We start from the raw sequence: 18,697 nt of genomic DNA on the forward strand, positions 1-18,697 counted from the left end.
ACCAAAGCCCCACTGAAGCAAGTCCTGTTCCATAAGGGTGTCTCCTGCACAGCAGCTCTCCCACTATAGTTGCAGCTGGTCCCCACTGCCAATTGGCCTGGAGGTCAAGTCCTCCCAGCGACACCAACAGCAACCAAGGCTCAACTACAACAAAACTGCACACAGCCCACAAAGGGGTGCACCAAGAGTGTCCACTTCAGGTGATTGTGGAGGCTGAACCACTGGGCCCTATAGGACACCTACTTCACAAGACGACTCTATCAACTCAAGGAGACTTAGCAGCTACCCAATACATAGAAACAAACACAGGAAGCAGCCAAAAATGCGGAGACAAACATGTCACAAATGAAAGAAATGGAAGAAAGCAAACTACTGGATATAGATTCAAAACCACAGTTATAAGATTACTCAAGAATCTTTATAAACCTCCAAGGAACTTAGTAAGACTTTCAAGAATCTTAGTGAGAATGCCAAAAAAATGGAAAAGGACCAGTCAGAAATTAAGCATACACTGACTGAAATAAAGAATAATATACAGGGATTCAACAGTAGACCAGAGGATCCCAAGAATCAAATCAATGATTTGAAATATGAAGAAGCAAAAAACACCCAACCAGAAGAGCAAAAAGAAAAAAAGAATAAAATAAATATGAAGATAGTGTAAGGAGCCTCTGGGACAACTTCAAGTGTACCAACATCCAAATTATGGGGGTCCCAGAAGAAGAGAGAGAACAAGATACTGAAAACCTATTTGAAGAAATAATGACAGAAAACTTCCCCTACCTGGTGAAAGAAATAGACTTACAAGTCCAGGAAGCACAGAGAACCCCAAATAAGAGGAATCCAAAGAGGGCCACACCAAGATACATTATAATTAAAATGCCAAGGGCAAAAGACAAAGAGAGAATCTTAAAAGCAGCAAGAGAAAAACAGTTAGTTGCCTACAAGGGAGTGCCCATACGACTGTCAGCTGATTTCTCAACAGAAACTATGCAGGCCAGAAGGGAGTGGCAAGAAATACTCAAAGTGATGAATGCAAGAACCTACAACTAAGATTACTCTACCCAGCAAAGCTATCATTTAGAATTGAAGGTCAGATAAAAAGCTTCACAGACAAGAAAAGCTAAAGGAGTTCATCACCACCAAAACAGTATTATATGAAATGCTGAAGGGTATTCTTTAAGAAGAGGAGGAAGAAGAAAAAGGTAAAGATAAAAAATATGAACAACAAAGTGACAAGTACATATCTATCAACAAGTGATTCTAAATATCAAATGAATAAAAAATCTGATGTACAGAATAAACTGGTGAATGGAATAGAATCAGGGGCAAGGAAATGGAACAGACTGATGATTCTCAGAGGGAAGAAGGCGTGGGGGGTATGGGAAGAGATTAGACAAAGAGCTTATATGCATGTATGCATTACCTATGGACACAGACAATAAAGTGGCAAGGGTCTGGGGTGGGGTGGGAATCAGGTGGAGGGGAGCTATGGGGGAAAAAAAGAGGGACATCTGTAATAATCTCAACAATAAAGATTAATTTAAAAATATTACCTAATGTACAAATTAAAACGAGTGCTGTTACTTGAACTAGACTATAACTTTCCACTCTTACTCCTTAATTGCAGTAAAATATGCTAGACTTTAAAAAGTCTTGTGCTGTTTGTACTATGGCAAGAAGAGAATAGGAGTGGTGTTCACTTGGGGAGAAACAGTGTGGAGAAGAACATCTGGCTCAATGGGCAAAAGGCGGAACCAAGAGATCAATGGAAATGGGCAAGTGGAGCAGCTGGGAACCAGAGAAACAGACACTCTACATAGACTCTGCAAGGAGCTAGTTTATCTCACAATGTGCAGAGGGCAAGAGTGAGGTCATTTAGGGTGAAAAAATATGTATACAGAAATATAGAGGATTTGGGAACTCCCAAGCTATACAAATGCAGCTTCCACAGAAAACCAGCTTTCATACCCAGTCTTCTAGTAATTCAAAAATTTGGTCTTGGAAAAATAAGAAACAATAAACAGACTGCATTAGCTTTCTAACTCACCAAAGTTCTTTCACTGAAATGCACACTACTTCATTGTTAAGCCTTATTTGGCTTTAATTTTTTGACACTGTCTTCTATTTTAAACATATTACAGAGGTCTATTATTTGTTAGTTTTGTTCTAACTTTCAGAAAGCTTCAAGTTAAATTTTTTGCTTAAACAATGAAAATTTGGAACATAATACCCACTCAATATTTGTTGTATGAGTAATGGAGACTAGTCAATAACAAGACATTAAATTGGATCTATCCTAAATTTAAAAATTATGGAAAAAAGTATTGATGGACTGAAAGTTTTGTCTTATATGGAGACTTTTAAGGAAGTTGAAATTTTATAATCTGCCTGCAAAAGAGGCTAAGAAGGAATACCTTAGGCATCCTTTGGTAATTTAATATTCAGGTTATCACCGCCTGTATTCTTAGTAGGTAATGTTGAAAGATGTTTTCATCTTTGAAAGATTTAATCTAAAATAGTTGGTTCACAAAAAAAGAGGGGCTGCTTCTCAATTCTTGATTAAGAGCAACCTTTATGGCCCCTCTCTGTTTGCTTTTTGCTTTTCTCCAGTTAGTGTAATTTTCTCAGTAAAACTGCATTGTACTGCTCAATAAAGCATTTGAGTGTCCAGTTTATATCACCCATGTTGGAGAAAATAGATATGCAAGGAAAAATCTACTGGCAAAGGTCATTTCTACTTCAGCAGGCTTCAGTCTCATCTCAAATGAAATTCTGCAATAAAGGAGTAGTTTAGAACTATCTTTTCCTTTTAGGGGGAGGTAGGCTGTATTTTTATCTTAGAAAATTAGATGGTTTTAATTTCTCAATCATCTGTTAACTGTTTATGGTATTATAATTTTAATATCTACATATGTAGTCATTATTTGAGAGATTATTATTTTAAAAGCAAACTTCTTCATCTAGGTGGCCTAGTCCTTCTTTTATATATATATATATATATATATATATATATATATATATATATATATATATACATACACACACACACACACACACTAGGAAAATATTCCAGCATTTCAAATTTAAATTGATATATTTTAATTTAAAAGAAGGACTAGGCCACCTAGATGAAGAAGTTTGCCTTTTTTCATTAATTAGTATGTACATTCTCCTCTTGAAATTATTATTACTACTAAGGTAGGTAATTTTATGGCTGCAAAAGATGATCATAAATTGTCACAAAAAGAACATATCTCACATTTTACACTATAATCAGACAACTGTTTTATTTCAAGAGCATGATTTCATTCCAGAAAAGAGAATTTTAATAGCATCTTTCAAAAGAAGCCTCAACATTAACTGAAACCACATAGTAAGTGCCATTTAATAAAGAGTTGTTTCCAATATTTGTAAGCATAATTGAGAAGCATGTTTTACTTTTTGAAATATATTTACTTCTGTCCTCAAGTTTCCTAAACTAATGCCTACATCTATACTTTTGGAAAAGAATAATTACTGTATCAAATGGCACTTCTCCAGTGAAATTTACTATTACCTCCAAAATCTAGCTTTTATTCTATGTCTAGCTTTATTTCCTATCAAGTGAGTACAATTTCCTGTTATGAAAAAGGGACTTCACACATTACATATACAAATACATATAATAAAATTTAAAATTCTGTAGCATTTCTAAATGCTATTACATTTGCTATGTGAGTCATAAGAAAGAACTGATCTTAATTTCCATCTTATATACCAATTAATTTGGTCTTGGACACAATACTGATTGTATGAGCAAAAGTAAATAACCTAAATATCCAATAACTGTGAAATGAGTAACTAAACTCTAGAGAGAATTACCAGGAGATACAGGTAAAAATGTGGAAAGATCTCCGAGATTTATTCTTTAGTAGAACAAATTTAGGTGGTAGACCACCTTATATAAAGTACTAGAGGCCCGATGCACAAAATTTGTGCAAAGAGCTTGGCCCTCGCAGCCACAGCAGCTTGCCTCGGCCCTTGCAGGCCCGGCTTCATCCGGAAGGACGTCCAGTCTAATTAGCATATTATGCTTTTATTATTATAGATGATTCCATTAACATAAAGCACACACATATTCACATACACAGCAATACTATGTTTTTCTATTGGTATTTGTATCTATGTCAAAAGTTATAGTGGTTCACTTTGGAAAAGGAGTGGGGTGGGTAAATGGTAGTGAATAGGAATTTTTGCTTTACATTTATTATTTTTATAATATAATAATAAACTAAACATATACTTTAAAATAAAGTGAAAACAAATTTAAAGTAATATGTGCTATATACCTTCCTTAGTTCATGCTTAAGTTCCTTTCTCTCAATTTCTAAGTATTTTATGTCAAAATGTAAGGAATACGTCTTTGGATTATGGTAAAATGTTTCCTTCTTGCTAATTTTTCAGAACATTATTGTTAATGCACTAAATGTTATTCACTTTAGCAGTCTCATTTTCATGTTTCATTTAAAAATGTATTCTATATACAGAAAATATACAACTCAGTTGTCAGGAAGACAAACAATCCAATTAAAAAATGAGCAAAGGACCTGAATAGACACTTATTCAAAGAGGATATACAGATGGCCAAAAGACATATGAAAAAATGCTCAACATCACTAATCATCAGAGAGATGCAATTTAAAACTACAATGAAATATCACCTCACACCTGTCAGAACGGCTATTATCAATAAATCAACAAACAACAAGTGCTGGTCAGGATGTGGAGAAAAAGGAACCCTATTGTACTATTGGTGGGAATGAAGACTGGTGTAGCCACTGTGGAAAACAGTATGGAGTTTCCTCAAAAAATTAAAAATGGAACTGCTTGACCCAGCAATCCCACTTCTGCGAATATATCCTAAACATCTCAAAACAACAATTGGAAAGAATATATGCACGCCTATGTTCACAGCAGTGATATTTACAATAGCCAAGATCTGGAAACAGCTTAGTGCCCATAACCAGATAAGTGGATAAAAAAGCTGTGGTACATTTGCACAATGGAATGCTACATTGCTGTAAAAAAGAAGGAACTCTTATGCTTTGCAACAGCATGGATGGACCTGGAGAATATTATGTTTATTGAAATAAGCCAGTCAGAGAAAGACAAATACCATATGATCTCACTAATATTTGGATTCTAATAAACAAAAATAACCCTGACAAACAAAATGGTACTAGGAGCATAGATACATGGAACAGATTGGCAGGTGCCAGAGGGGAAGGAGATAGGGTGACTGAATAAAGAAGGTAAAGGGATTAACTAAAGAACATATATGCATACCCCATGGATATGGACAACAGTGTGGTAAAGGCCAAGGAAAGGGGATGTGAGGTGGGAGAAGGTGGACAAGGGGGGGGGGGCGGATGAAATGGAGGACATCTGCAATAGTGTCCATATTAAAAAATTAATAAAAAATAAACTGTATTTTATTTGCAGCCAATACAGAAACATAAAAATCATTCATAAAAATACATCAGGTTATCAAATTGTGGATTCAATCTCCAATTACATAATAAAGAATAAACACTTTGAAATACTTAGATACTATCCAGAGAAATTAAAGGGAGCTCAGAGAGCATATGTTCCCATGCTTTTGGAAGCTCATTTGATGGTGGTGTTTGGTTAAATTAGTCATTTATGGATTAGCTTTATTTTATGATTAAACATATTAAAATGTCTTAAAAAGTGTGAACTACCCTCTAACTGGGGGATCACATTGCACACCATAATGTGTACTATTTTTCACCTCTATATTTCAAATATTCTCAAATACTTTTAGCTGTTATTTTATTCAGTTGTAACTGGCACAAGACCAAAGGAAGTCTGCGTGTGTTTAGGCAAGTGCATATAATTCTGGGGACCTGCATTTTCTCTGGAAATCCATAAATCTTTCTTACATACATACTTTTTAATTTTATGTGTGTATTGGTTTCCTTTAACAAAGCCTCTGGAATACCTGGATTTTGCACTATACCTAAAAATAACAACCATTTCTGTAGCTATGCCCAAACAAACAAACAAACAAATAAAATGTAAGGGATGCTTTCACAGAATCAGCATAAAGTGTTCCCCTAAACATAATATCTGTTGAGTAAAAAGATGTTAGATAATTCCAATATTCCACTTATTTCCTCAAAAAACAAACAACTTGAAACACCCTACTAAAGTGTGTGCAAGTGAGTTACAGATAAATTGTATTTACAAATACATCCTCTCTAATAAAATGGTAATATGCAAATTAACCATCACTCCACTACATAAGCCACACCCACCAGCAAAGCCACGCCCACCAGCCAATCAGGGCGAGTATGCAAATTAACCCCAATCCAAGATGGCTACAGCCACAGAGAGCAAGGTTTCCCAGGTAACAGAGGAAGCCAAGCTTTCCATAGCCGTTGCAGGCCTAAGACTCCACTCAAGCTACAAAGTTTCAATTATAGAAGGTAAACAAATTCAAACAAATGGCGGCAGAATGGAGCTTGAGAGAGCAGGCCAGGGTTGCCGGCGGCAACAGGGGAAGCAAAGCTTTCCGCACACCCTGGCCGGGCTCACCCGCTTAAGGCTACAAAGTTTCAATTGTTGAAGGTGAATTAACTGCCACAGAAATGGCTGCCGCCCCAGAAATGGCTGCCACCCCAGGCTACCAAGTTTCAATTGTAGAAGGAAAATAAATTCCAGATACCAGGGTCTCCCCTTGGGTTGCCAGGGGGCGTGGACGGCCTGCAAACCACCACAGGCCCCTCGCTCAGGCCGCCCCACACCCCAAGGGAACCCCACCCTTATCTGTGACACCATTCAGGGCAAACCAGCTGGCCCCCACCCGTGCACCAGGCCTCTATCCTATCTAATAAAAGAGTACTATGCAGATTGATCATCACTGCAACACACAATATAGCTGCCCCCATGTGGACACAAGATGGCCACCACAAGATGGCCAGCAGGAGAGGGCAGTTGGGAGGCACCCAGCCTGCAAAGGAGGGCAGTTGTGAGGCCTACAAGGGAGGGCAGTTGAGAGGGACCAGGCCTGCAAGGGAGGGCAGTTGGAGGTGATCAACCCTGCAGGAGAGGGCAGTTAGGGATGACCAGGCTGGCAGAGGAGGAAAGTTGGGGGCAAACAGGCTGGCAGGGGAGCAGTTAAGCATCAACCAGGCTGGCAGCGGAGTGCTTAGGGGGTGATCAGGCTGGCAGGCAGAAGCGGTTATGGGCAATCAGGAAGGCAGGCAGGCAAGCAGTTGGGAGCCAGCAGTCCTGGATTGTGAGAGGGATGTCCGACTGCCCGTTTAGGCCCACCAGGATCGGGCCTAAACGGGCAGTCGGACATCCCTCCAGGAGTCCCAGATTGGAGAGGGTACAGGCTGGGCTGAGGGACAACCCCCCGCCGTGCACGAATTTCGTGCACCGGGCTTCTAGTAAGTATCATAATGATGAAGTGTGAAAGCCCATACAGTAAAAATGTCCTGTAAAAATGCCTTATATCATCTATAAAATGTACATAGATGTTCTCTGACACATTATTCACAGTGGCCAAGACATGGAAACAACTAAGTTGTCTCAATAAATGACTGGATAAAGAAATGGTACAAATATAAATGGAATACTATTCAGCCAAAGCAAAAGATGAAACACTGCCATTTGCAACATGGATGGATCTTGAGAATATCATGTTAAGCAAAATAACTCAGACAGAAAAAGTCAAGAACCACATGATTTCACTTACATGTGGGATTATAAAACTGAAAGCAACAAATGAACAAACAAAACAAACAAACAAAAACTCGCAGAAATAGACAATAGTATGGTGGTTACCAGAGGAAAAGAGGAGTTAGAGGGTATGAAGGGAAGGGGTGGGGGGATCTAGTCTATTGTGACTTAAGGAGATTTTCCTTTGGATGGTGGGTACACAACACAATATAAACATGATGTATCGCCCTAACCGGTTTGGCTCAGTGGATAGAGCGTCGGCCTGTGGACTGAAGGGTCCCAGGTTCGATTCTGAGCAAGGGCATGTACCTTGGTTGCGGGGACATCCCCAGTAGGGGGTGTGCAAGAGGCAGCTGATCAATGTTTCTCTCTCAATGATGTTTCTAACTCTCCATCCCTCTCTCTTCCACTCTGTAAAAAACGCAATAAAAATTAAAAAAAACCAACAACCAACATGATGTATCATAGAACTGTACACATGAAGCTTGTGACCAGAAAGGGACCAGGACCTATGAGGGTCTACCCTGGCACAGTCTGGAATGGGTGGGTTATTGACTTTGTGCAGAAAAGATTTCATGATACAAGTCCAGGTGACTTTGAAAGTATATTTATTAAAGCTGGGGACAGTGAAAGAAAGGAAGGGTTTAAGATAAAAGAGGCAAGATCACTGTAATAGGAGTGAGCTTTGGTTCAGCTGCCTGGACACAGGAAAGGAAGTCACAGTAACAGAAGTGAGCCTAGGCTGGGCTGCCTAGACCTAGACGCAGCAAAGGAGGTCACAGTTAACAACAGAAGTGAGCAATGCTGGGCTATTGGCTGCATGGACTCAGGATAAGAAGTGACAGTAACAGAAGGTAAGCCTCGGCTGGGCTGCCTAGACATAGGAAAGGAAGTCATAGAGGAAGAAGTGAGCCACGCTGGACTGTGCGGATTCAGAAAACAAATTATACAGGTAAAAGGAGGGCCCTTGGAGACAAGTTCAGGGGGTTAGCCCAGGATGGGCTGCCGCTGCCCACTGCTCTCCTGGTAGCAAGTCTTGTGGGAACCTTTAAAGCTTAGGAGAAAGAAAGCTAAGATACATGCCTGAGGAAAGAAGTGGGGAGCTGGCAAGCTCAAGGGAGAGTGATCATGGGGTCCTTTGTCTTAAGGGTTTTCCTGTTTTCTAAAGGTGGGAATTTTAGAGGAGGGTTCTATTGGAATATCCATCTGCTTTCCAGGTGTGTCCTTTGATATGCTGATAAACCAAAATGAGCATATAGAGAAATCAGGGTCATTCTCTGGTCAATTTCACCTTCACAGGAGGCAACCAATCAATGTTTGTCTCCCTGTCTCTCTCTCCCTTCCTCCTTCTCTATAGTCAATAATATATATTTTTTTCTTTTTAAAAAAGAACATCACTGGAAAATTTGCCCCAGCATGTGTAAACCATTTGCTCCAAAGTGTCCTTGGAGAGGCAAGATAAGATCTTGCAATTTATTAGCGGGCTGTAAATTGCTCAGCCATCTGTTCAGCTCTCAGTTTCCCCATTCCACTTGCCATGGAATTTTCCTAGCTTCTTACTACCCTGCCCTAAAATCTATATAATTTTATTAACCAATGTCACCCCAATAAACTTAATAAATAAATAACACAGTGCTTTGTATACCAGAATTAGAGTCAGTGTGATGAGAGTTTCAAAACAGGAGACACAGATGTTCTCTATATCATTACCAGTCTTGAGTATCTATAATAATAAAAGCACAATATGCTAATTAGATTAGACATCCTTCCAGATGTCCTTCTGAACAACCTTCCAGACGAAGTTGGGGCTGCGAGGGAACCCCAGGTTCCAGGTGCCAGAGGGAAGCCGGTGCTGGCAGCGGGGGGAAGGAAGGCCTATTCTTGCACGAATTTTGTGCATCAGGCCTCTATAATGTTCATAAAAAGAATAGACATGAGTATAGTAGAACCCATAAAAGATTAAATGTTCACATACTATGATTCTACTGTGTTATTTTGCTCTTGAAAATATGAGTGGAAAATATTATTCCCTTAGATTTGCATATAATTTAGTGTCTAAAATCCCCAATACTCAAACCAGGGCATGATAAACTGGTGCTACAGTTTTAAAGTCTTTGGGGGGCATAACCAGATAGCTGTGTACACCATTATTCATTCTCACCAGCCTCTGTAGTGTTAGAATATCAAATTTATTCAATGTGGCAATGTGCTCAGCCAAAGGAATTACATTCCTAGTCCTCCTTATGCTAATGTGGCCAGTTTGAATAATGACAAATATACCAAAATATTGTGTGAACATTTTTCACTAAGTTTTCTGGAAAAGAAGGAGGTGAGATCTCTCCTTGTCTTGCTGCCTGGGATATATGTGATGTCTGGAATTCTAGTCACTGTTTTGCACCATAAAGACACAGATGTTATTCTAAGGATTTCAGAGCAGAGAAGTGGAAGAAGCTTGGATCCCTGATGATTTTAAGGAGTTGCTGCTAAGCCAGCTCTGCACAGCCTCTTGTTATTTGGGTTTTTCTGTATAACATATAGTTTTACAGAAATTGTTTTCAACATTTTTTTAAATGTTTGTTATTCCACCTGTGTTTGCTCAATTCTTTATGAATTCACAGATGCCTACAAATGCATTTTATACCTTCTTCAAAAAGTATACCTATATAAATAATAAATGCTCCCGTGCCATTCTTAATTTTAATTTATTATTCTGAAATATTTTATATTCATTTGACCCCCTTTTTTCTAATTGCATTCAATCGGATATGCTTTAAACCATTGTATTATGGGTAACTGTCTGCATTACTTTGGGTGTAGACGTAAATGCTTTGTGGAGGAGCCTGATCTTAGTGTTTTCAGGAATTAAACCCACCTACATTTGTTATAACAGATAGATTTGCTATTATTTCTGGGATTTCTGTATACTTACTATTTTTAGTTCTCATAGCTGTTTGTGTTGTTTTCTGCTTTATTTGAAGTATAGATTAAGTAAGATGGGCTTCCACCTCCCCAATTTTTTCAGTGCTATCTTTTTTACTGTCTTTGCTAAAACCTAACTACCCTTCTTTTCAGGTCTTCTGACACCCTATTTTCTTTCCCTTTGCAATGCTTTGTACATGATTTGCCCCATTTACCTACTTATCACCCTTCAGATCTCAGCTCAAAGTTTTCTTCCCTCACTGAGTTGGATACATTGAATATATGGTCACGGCATACCATATACTTTTCTTCATAGAAATTAGCACAGTTGTAATTTTCATTAACTAGTGAAATTACATGTTTAATGTATTGCTCTCCAACTATATTTTAAACTCCATAAAAATGAGATCTGTGTCTTTTTTCCTCACCTTCCTAGTGCTTAACACAGTTCATATTGCAGAGTGAGCACTCAGTAAATAAAGAAATCATCTTCCCCATGTAGATAGACAAGCCTGATTAATTCAGTGAACTTGGGCCAGCAGAGCAATAGCTGGAGTTGCATGTAAATGTAACCTACCTGCATTCTAAAAGCAAATGTCAGTAAGTAGAGATTACAGTAATCTTGCAGATTTGTTTCCTGACCACTATAATAAAGAGAGGGTCTCAAAAAAGCAAGTCATAATCTTTGTGCTGGTAGAGGGTCTTGTCTACAATTTCTAAACATGCAATATCTGTGAAGCGCAATCAAGCAAAGGACAGTAAAATGACGTACGCCTGTACCTACACTGGTATTCTCAATTTGATAAATCTGTAAGTAGTACTCCTCAATGAGAAATGAAGATTGTTTAATATATTTTGTAAAATATTGAACTGTGAAGATAGCAAAGGGTACGTTTAAAATTTGAAGACAAAAGAAGATAAAATGATGTACAAGTAAAAAAACTTAGGAAGCAAATGTAATTAAAGGTAAGGAGAATAAATAAACCAAATTCAAGAAAATTTTAGACATGTCACCACCATTTCACCCACTAGAATTTTTTTTTTGGTCAGGGATTTGTTGGGTTTTTTTTTTTGCAGTCTGTGATAGTATTTTTTTATTGTTTAAAATATTACAAATAGTAGTACATATGTCTCCTTTTTTTCCCCATTGAACTTCCCCAGCCTCCCCTACTCCCCACCCACCCAGTGTCTTGCAGCCATTGGTTATGCTTATATATCACCCACTAGAATTTACTTTATAAATTACTACTAGAGATAGCCTGCTAAACAACAGGCCTGCTAATGTCACATTTTTGCAAAACCTTTTAAGGGTTCTCCATAGACCGCAATAGATAAAGCACTCCTTATTGTTGAGTATATTGATAAAATAACCATTAATTTTTATCACTTATTTTTTTAATCCTCACCCGAAGATGTTTTTCCATTGATTTGTAGAGAGAGTGGAAGAGAGAGGGAAAGACAGAGAAATATCCATGTGGCATCAATTGGTTGCCTCCTGCACGCAGGACCAGGGCCCTGGATGGGGAGGAGTCTGCAACTGAGGCACGTGTCTTTGACCAGAATCAAACTGGGCCCCTTTGGTCAGCTCTAACCACTGAGCCAAACTGGCTAGGGCTGTATCATTTATTTTTTATGGATTTTACTGTTAGATATTTTGGGGAAAATTTTAAGGTCAAGTAATTCACAGCTTGAAGCAATAAGCACGGACTTGAAAAGAATTTGACTGAGTCCAGGCCTACTTCAATGCAATACATCCCACAGGACCTGGCGATTTAATTCCTAGTTGGATTATCTTCATGTGCAATGTCTTAATTTTCAGGGGTTCAAATCATGCGTGACAAACTTAATTTTCTTCATTATGTTACAGGATACACTAAGTACCACAAAGAGACGTATAGAGAGTAGATCAATTTAAGTGTGCAGAATAATGTCATGTGTACTTTGTTTCGGATCATAGTTTTGGAATAAACCTAATGATCTTTTTTTTTTTTTTAATTCTTAAAGAAGATGTGCTTGAGGTTGTTTGGGGGTTCTGATTCAAGATAGTGACATAGGAAAATCCTAGGTTCACGTCCTCCCGAGAACACACTGAATCTGCAGCTACATACATGTGCCTCAACTTCCTCTGAAAATAATACCGAAATAATAATACTGAGCAACTCTCATGCCTCAGGCCCACCTCCTCAATGTGGGAAGGACAGACTGGACACAACCTCCCCATAACCCCGCACCCCCACCACCCACCCCACCCCAAGCAGCAGCCGCCTCAGGAGGAAACTCGACCCTGAGCTTTTTCCTGGGGTCTCTTCCCTGAACCGCACCTTGCACCTGAGAGATGAGCCTCAAAAACATCAAGCTTCGAGAAACAACTTCCGCCAGACGATACGGAACTGCGGGACGCTCCGCAGGGACTCACCTGTCCCCGCGCAGAGGACGCGGATCCAGAGGCGCCCAGGCTCCATGGGAAGGAGGCGAAGGAGACCATTGGCCAATCTGAACGCATCGGCCCGAGAGGCAGACAGCAAATTCAGTACAAATTGGGGGGCTGCTGGGTGGTGAACCCCATCTTCGGTTCTCCCTCTGCCTCCCTCGTGCTAACAGGCACCTTGTTTTCTGTTTGTTTGTGTTGTTTTTTTAACAATAGACTTGTGTTTTCCTGCTTCCTGCGGGAGCCAGTTACTCGCCCTTCGCTGGCGGCCTCCCAGCCGCAGGCGCCATCTTGGTGCTCTAGCCGTGGGCACCCGCTTTGTTAAAGGCGAGGCTGTCCTTTTTCCTTCCTTTTCCCTGGCGGGTGCTACCTACACACTCACCCTCTGTGGAGTTCCAGAGCGCCAGTATGTCCGGGAGGGGGACACCTGCTCGGACTCCGTGTTTTTGGTTGGTTTGCTGCTGCCTTGCCGTGGACGGGAGGCCCCTGGATCACCTGCTCCGGAGGAGGCCGGGAGGCTCCGTCCTGGTCTCGCGAGACTGCAACCCCCGCGCGATTCCCGGGCCCACTGCCGCCTCCAGGGCCCTGCACAGAGCTCGGCTTGAAGCGCTCCACGGGTATTGCCACAAAAGGCCCATGTTGCTGTCCTAGCGCTAGAGGCTGTGGCGAGCTCTCAGGAAGAAGACCGGGAATGCAGTCGCTGAGCTAGCCCTCTGCCGCGTTCCACCTCGCCTATGTGTCTCAGGCCGGGGCTCAGACCCTGTCTGGTGCCCCCCATGTTGCACCTGCTGCCAGGGCACCCCTCTACACTGCCTGGCCCTGGTGGCCAGTGGGCCTAGGCTTCCTGGGTCTCACAGGACGACCACCAAGGCAGAGAGTTCTGAAAAGGCTACCATGCCCACCCCACCAGAGCACCGGCAAGAGGCAAGGGACCCGGGGAAAGCCAGGCCTATTGGCTTCTCATTCTAGCTGCACCTGAGGGGCAGGCTTCTCATGAAATACACATCTCAGGACTGACTCTCATGCTTTCCAGAGACTTTGACTCTCCTCCAGCCACCTCCAAAATGTGAATATTGTCTTGTATGAAACTAATATAATATTGTCTGTCAACTGTAATTGAAAAAGGAAAAAAAAATTTAAAATAATAATGCCGTATTGTATATTTGAAAGTAGCTAGAAGAGTGGCTCTTGAAAGTACCCGTCACAAGAAAAAAAATGTAACTGTATGTGGTGATGGATGTTAAGCTGGACTATATTGAATCATTGCATTGTACACTTAAGCTGAAAAACATGTCAATTATGCCTCAATTTAAACATTTTTGAAGTAATTTGTTTGAGCTGCACACTATTTACTGAGGGTAGCGATGATCAAACACACTCCAGTTGGTGAGCCTCAAGTAAGGATGAGCACTTTGCAGGTTTTCAATAGGCCCTTCTTTTAATGTTTGCTCCAGTAAGAGTTCCTAGTCATTTTGATATATACTGATGGAAGTTCTCTGCAGACCTCTGCTGAAGACTTGTAAAGTCTGATGGCCTAAAAAATGTATCTAATTTCATCTTCTGAAGCAAATTTCCATCAAGAGAATGGAGAGAAAATCCTTACTCACCCAATGCCTAAACTCTCTGTTTTACATCAGATAGTAAAACTAATATAACTAATATAAATACAGTATTAAAATAATCCTTGATCAGAAAGTCAAGGTGACAATATACCATTTCTTCTTCAGAGTTTAGGAAATAGAAAGCCCGATTTTATACCACAATAATATTTGATATTTCATTCTTCCATTAGTTCTAAATTAACATGAAAAAAAGTTTGCCAATGAACCATAGGTAATTTATCTTCCATGTAATGAAAGCCAAATAAAATAAGCAACTACAAATAATACAAACAACACATTTATTTAGAAAAATAAACTGAAAATGCTGTTTGGTACATTATCCCATGAAGCATAGATAAATGGCTATAAAAAACTGTTGTTATATGTCAAATACAAATTACAAATGATTTTTTTTAATTCAGAGAACAAATAGATGTTCAACACAAATGTTTAGTGTACAGTTCACTGTATTTGACTTCTTGGCTGTTAATGATATAAAATGATCTTCATTAAAAAATTTTGATCCCTTTCTCATTCATTTGACCACACTGATGCTTTTTTGTTATTATTCTATAGTTATTATTTTAATCTGAGACAAACGTGTTTTGTTTTTTTTTTTAGATAACTGATTTTTATAGAAGAGAAATCAATTTCTGCAGAATTCTTAAGTGTTTTCTTTTTGGACTCCTGCAAGAAACTGCTTGTTGTGGTCTCAAAACTCATGGGACCATCTGTGCAAATAACAGCACACATCATTACCCTGAATGGAAGTGACAGTGCAAATATTAGAAGTGCATTGAGAAATAATCAGTAAGACTGACTTCCCCCCTCTCTCAAACAACATGGAGTGAAGGACTGAATGCAGAAACATTTCAAGCAATTGACAATAATGCTGTTATTCCATTATGGCTTTAAGGGTATACACAAGATGGCAAACATCCTCTCTGCAAACAGCAACTTTCTGTCCTAATACTACTGTTCATTGCTGCAATGCTCCTCTGTTCAGTTTATTTTTGTCGACATATTTATTTTGAAATGCTGAGTAATTCTGGCTAGAGATATTTCCTATCTCTATTTTACCTTCCCAAATGACAAATCAATTGATAATAATTTACTAGCTTAACTGCCGAATATACATTTTCATATCTGGGAATATTTATTTTCATGGTGAAAGAAGATGGGTTTTGTTTGGTTTCTGTTTTCTGTTGGCTTAATTGTTTAGTCCTTCATATATATATATATATATATATATATATATATATATATATATTTTTTTTTTTTTTTTAAATTTTCTTGGTAATTTCTGAGTGAAGAGATTTAAGGCTGTGGCTTTTTTCACCCCTAGGGCTCTGCTCATGGCTGTCAGACTAGAGGCAGATGATTTTATGCAGACCATATCAGTGATCACTTGTGCTCCAAAGTTGAGGGAATTTGCTGCTCTGAGATGGACAAGTTCCTGGTTATTTCAAAATTACATCTGGCCTCAAGAAGTCATAATGATGAATCTGAAGTTAGAAGAAATGAGCTGACATGCCTCCAAATAAAGATTTCCTTCCAATTTGAAGGAGCTGTCAGAAGAAAGAAAACAAAAGACAAAAGATCAGTTTAAATAGTAAGTACAGTTTAAGAAAAACACATAAAATGTATTAAGAATGAGGCGATCATTTTTTTTTTCCTTTACTCAGATGTTTCTTCCTAATGAATTGACCATTACATTTCCTAAGTTCTGAAATGGCCAACAGACCATAGAAAGACATTTCTTTAGGCTCCTGCTTGAAACCAGCAGCTTCAGCAAACTGCTGGCTTTGATTCAGGGCCAAGAGGCAATCATTTGTTAATGCTTAATTTAAAATTACTTGAATTATCAAGAATTTCATTTTAAATGTCTAAACATATTGAAACATATACTGTATTCCCCTTAAATTTCATATATAAAAATAATGTGATAAGTCAGTCATCAAAATTTAATAGTAGCATGCTTATATTTCAATTAAAAGATCTCTCTCTTTCATTAATCTCTTCCCATCTTCCCCATCCCACTGAGATATGTCAGTTTGTTCCATGCATCTATGCCTCTGTTCATCAGTTTATGTTCATTAAATTCTACATGTAAGTGAGATCATGTGATATTTGTCTTTCTCTGACTGGCTTATTTCACTCAGCATAAAATTCTTCAGGTTTATCCATGTTGTCTCAAAGGGTAAGAAATCCTTCTTTAACCAATGGACACAGACAATAGTGTGGCGAAGGCCTTGGGTGGGGCAGGGGCTGGGAGGAGGAAGCTAATGGAGGGGGAGGGAATTGGAGGACATCTGTAATACTGTCAACAAATAAAATTAATAACTGAATAAGAATTAATGTTCAAAATCTATCTCTTACAGTTTTTAAAACTTCAGATAAATTTGTCCACCTGTAAATGTACTGAGTTCTCAAAGACTGAAGGCTGTGAGGCAAATATCTGCTTCTATGAGTTACCTAAAAAAATTAGTGGAACAGGAAATTATTTATAAATAATTTTAGCTCTTATCTTAAATAGATGTAAAATGTACAAAACTCTTTTTTTTAAATAATATAGAGCCTTTAAATTTAAGAACATCTTGAGATATTTATATCTTGATATATTCTTTGATATACATATATATCACTATTAAAATAGTTAATAAATCATTTTTAAGGTAGAGACTTCATTTAAAACATCAAAAAAGCAATTAAAAACCACATTGCATAATGTTACCTTTCATTGCATTCTATATAGTCTAAATGTATTATCAAACTGCCGAAAGGATATTCTTTTCCTTGATGGAGCAGAGTTGCCAAAGAACTAGTCTGCCTTCATGAATACCTGCAATAATTCGCACCTTAAAATAAATTCTAGCCGAAACTGGTTTAGCTCAGTGGATAGAGCGTCGGCCTGCGGCCTGAAAGGTCCCAGGTTTGATTCCGGTCAGGGGCATGTGCCTTGGTTGCGGGCACATCCCCAGTGGGGGTTGTGCAGGAGGCAGCTGATCGATGTTTCTAACTCTCTATCCCTCTCTCTTCCTCTCTGGGAAAAATCAATAAAATATATAATAAATAAATAAATAAATAAATAAATAAATAAATAAATTCTATCCATATTTCTATCCATATCCTAATCAATATTTTTTTTGGGAAAAAAAAAAAAACCTAACCATCATTCTCACCCTGCTCACCCAACATCAAATATGCTTAGGACCACTTAATGTGCAGTGTGTCTATGGTCTTCTCTTTAAGTTATGATGTAAAAGAGAATATTTATGCAATGACTTACTAAAATAGGTCCAGAAAGTTATTAAAATGAACCTTGTACCATAATTCATTGAATAGTAAATTATTAGAAAAGTCAGAGACAGAGAGTAGTGGCATTATGTGCATTTTTAATCCCTTAAAGTCCATCTGAGAACCCCTGCTTTAATACTTTCATTTGGGGGTATGTAAATTCCAAATGCATGGTGTACTTTCTTCAATAAAAAGACACAAACATACACATAGATGACACAATAAAAACAAACTGTGCAGCTACTGAACAAATTGTAGATTACCAGATCATCACTAGCATATGTCAAGTTGCACATTCAGTCTTTTATGAAATTCATAAATAAAGAATTGTTCTCTCTTTGTGGTTTTAATAAGAGTTCAAGAATTGTTCAGAGTCTTGTAAATGTCATTTTAATAATCCCTTTAAATTTTATCTGTTGCTGTTATCTCTTGAAATATGATTTAATTAGATTGCTAATCCCACACATCCAGGAAATGCCAAGAGGTATTCTAGAGGGGAAATGTTGCCTCTTACAGTGTAAATTTTCTCCTTAACTTTGCTAATATCATGGCAGAATTTTTCTTATTCTTTATGAGGCAGTTGTTGACTGAGTTTTTCATCCTAACAATCCTGTCCTATAGTATTTAACGTAAAAAATAAAATAAAACTATTAACAGATTCTTGCTTGATTAAAAAAAGTTTTGTACATTTTACATCTATTTA

The 18,697-nt window shown here is 38.4% G+C and overlaps 1 protein-coding gene across 3 annotated transcripts in view; it reads right to left on the minus strand.

Annotated features, from left to right (window-relative positions):
- Nucleotides 1–16,015: 16,015 nt before the first annotated feature.
- PRR16 (proline rich 16) overlaps nucleotides 16,016–18,697 on the minus strand; it is a 232,040-nt gene continuing 229,358 nt past the window's right edge. For all 3 annotated transcript variants that reach the window (XR_013814539.1, XR_013814540.1, XM_079791101.1), the window contains exon 3: nucleotides 16,016–16,265. The gene's annotated coding sequence lies outside the window, so the exon portion shown is untranslated. The remainder of the gene's footprint in view (nucleotides 16,266–18,697) is intronic.

This window comes from Cnephaeus nilssonii, assembly GCF_951640355.1.
Source record: "Cnephaeus nilssonii genome assembly, chromosome: 2".
In the NCBI taxonomy this organism is placed as follows: Eukaryota; Metazoa; Chordata; class Mammalia; order Chiroptera; family Vespertilionidae; genus Cnephaeus; species Cnephaeus nilssonii.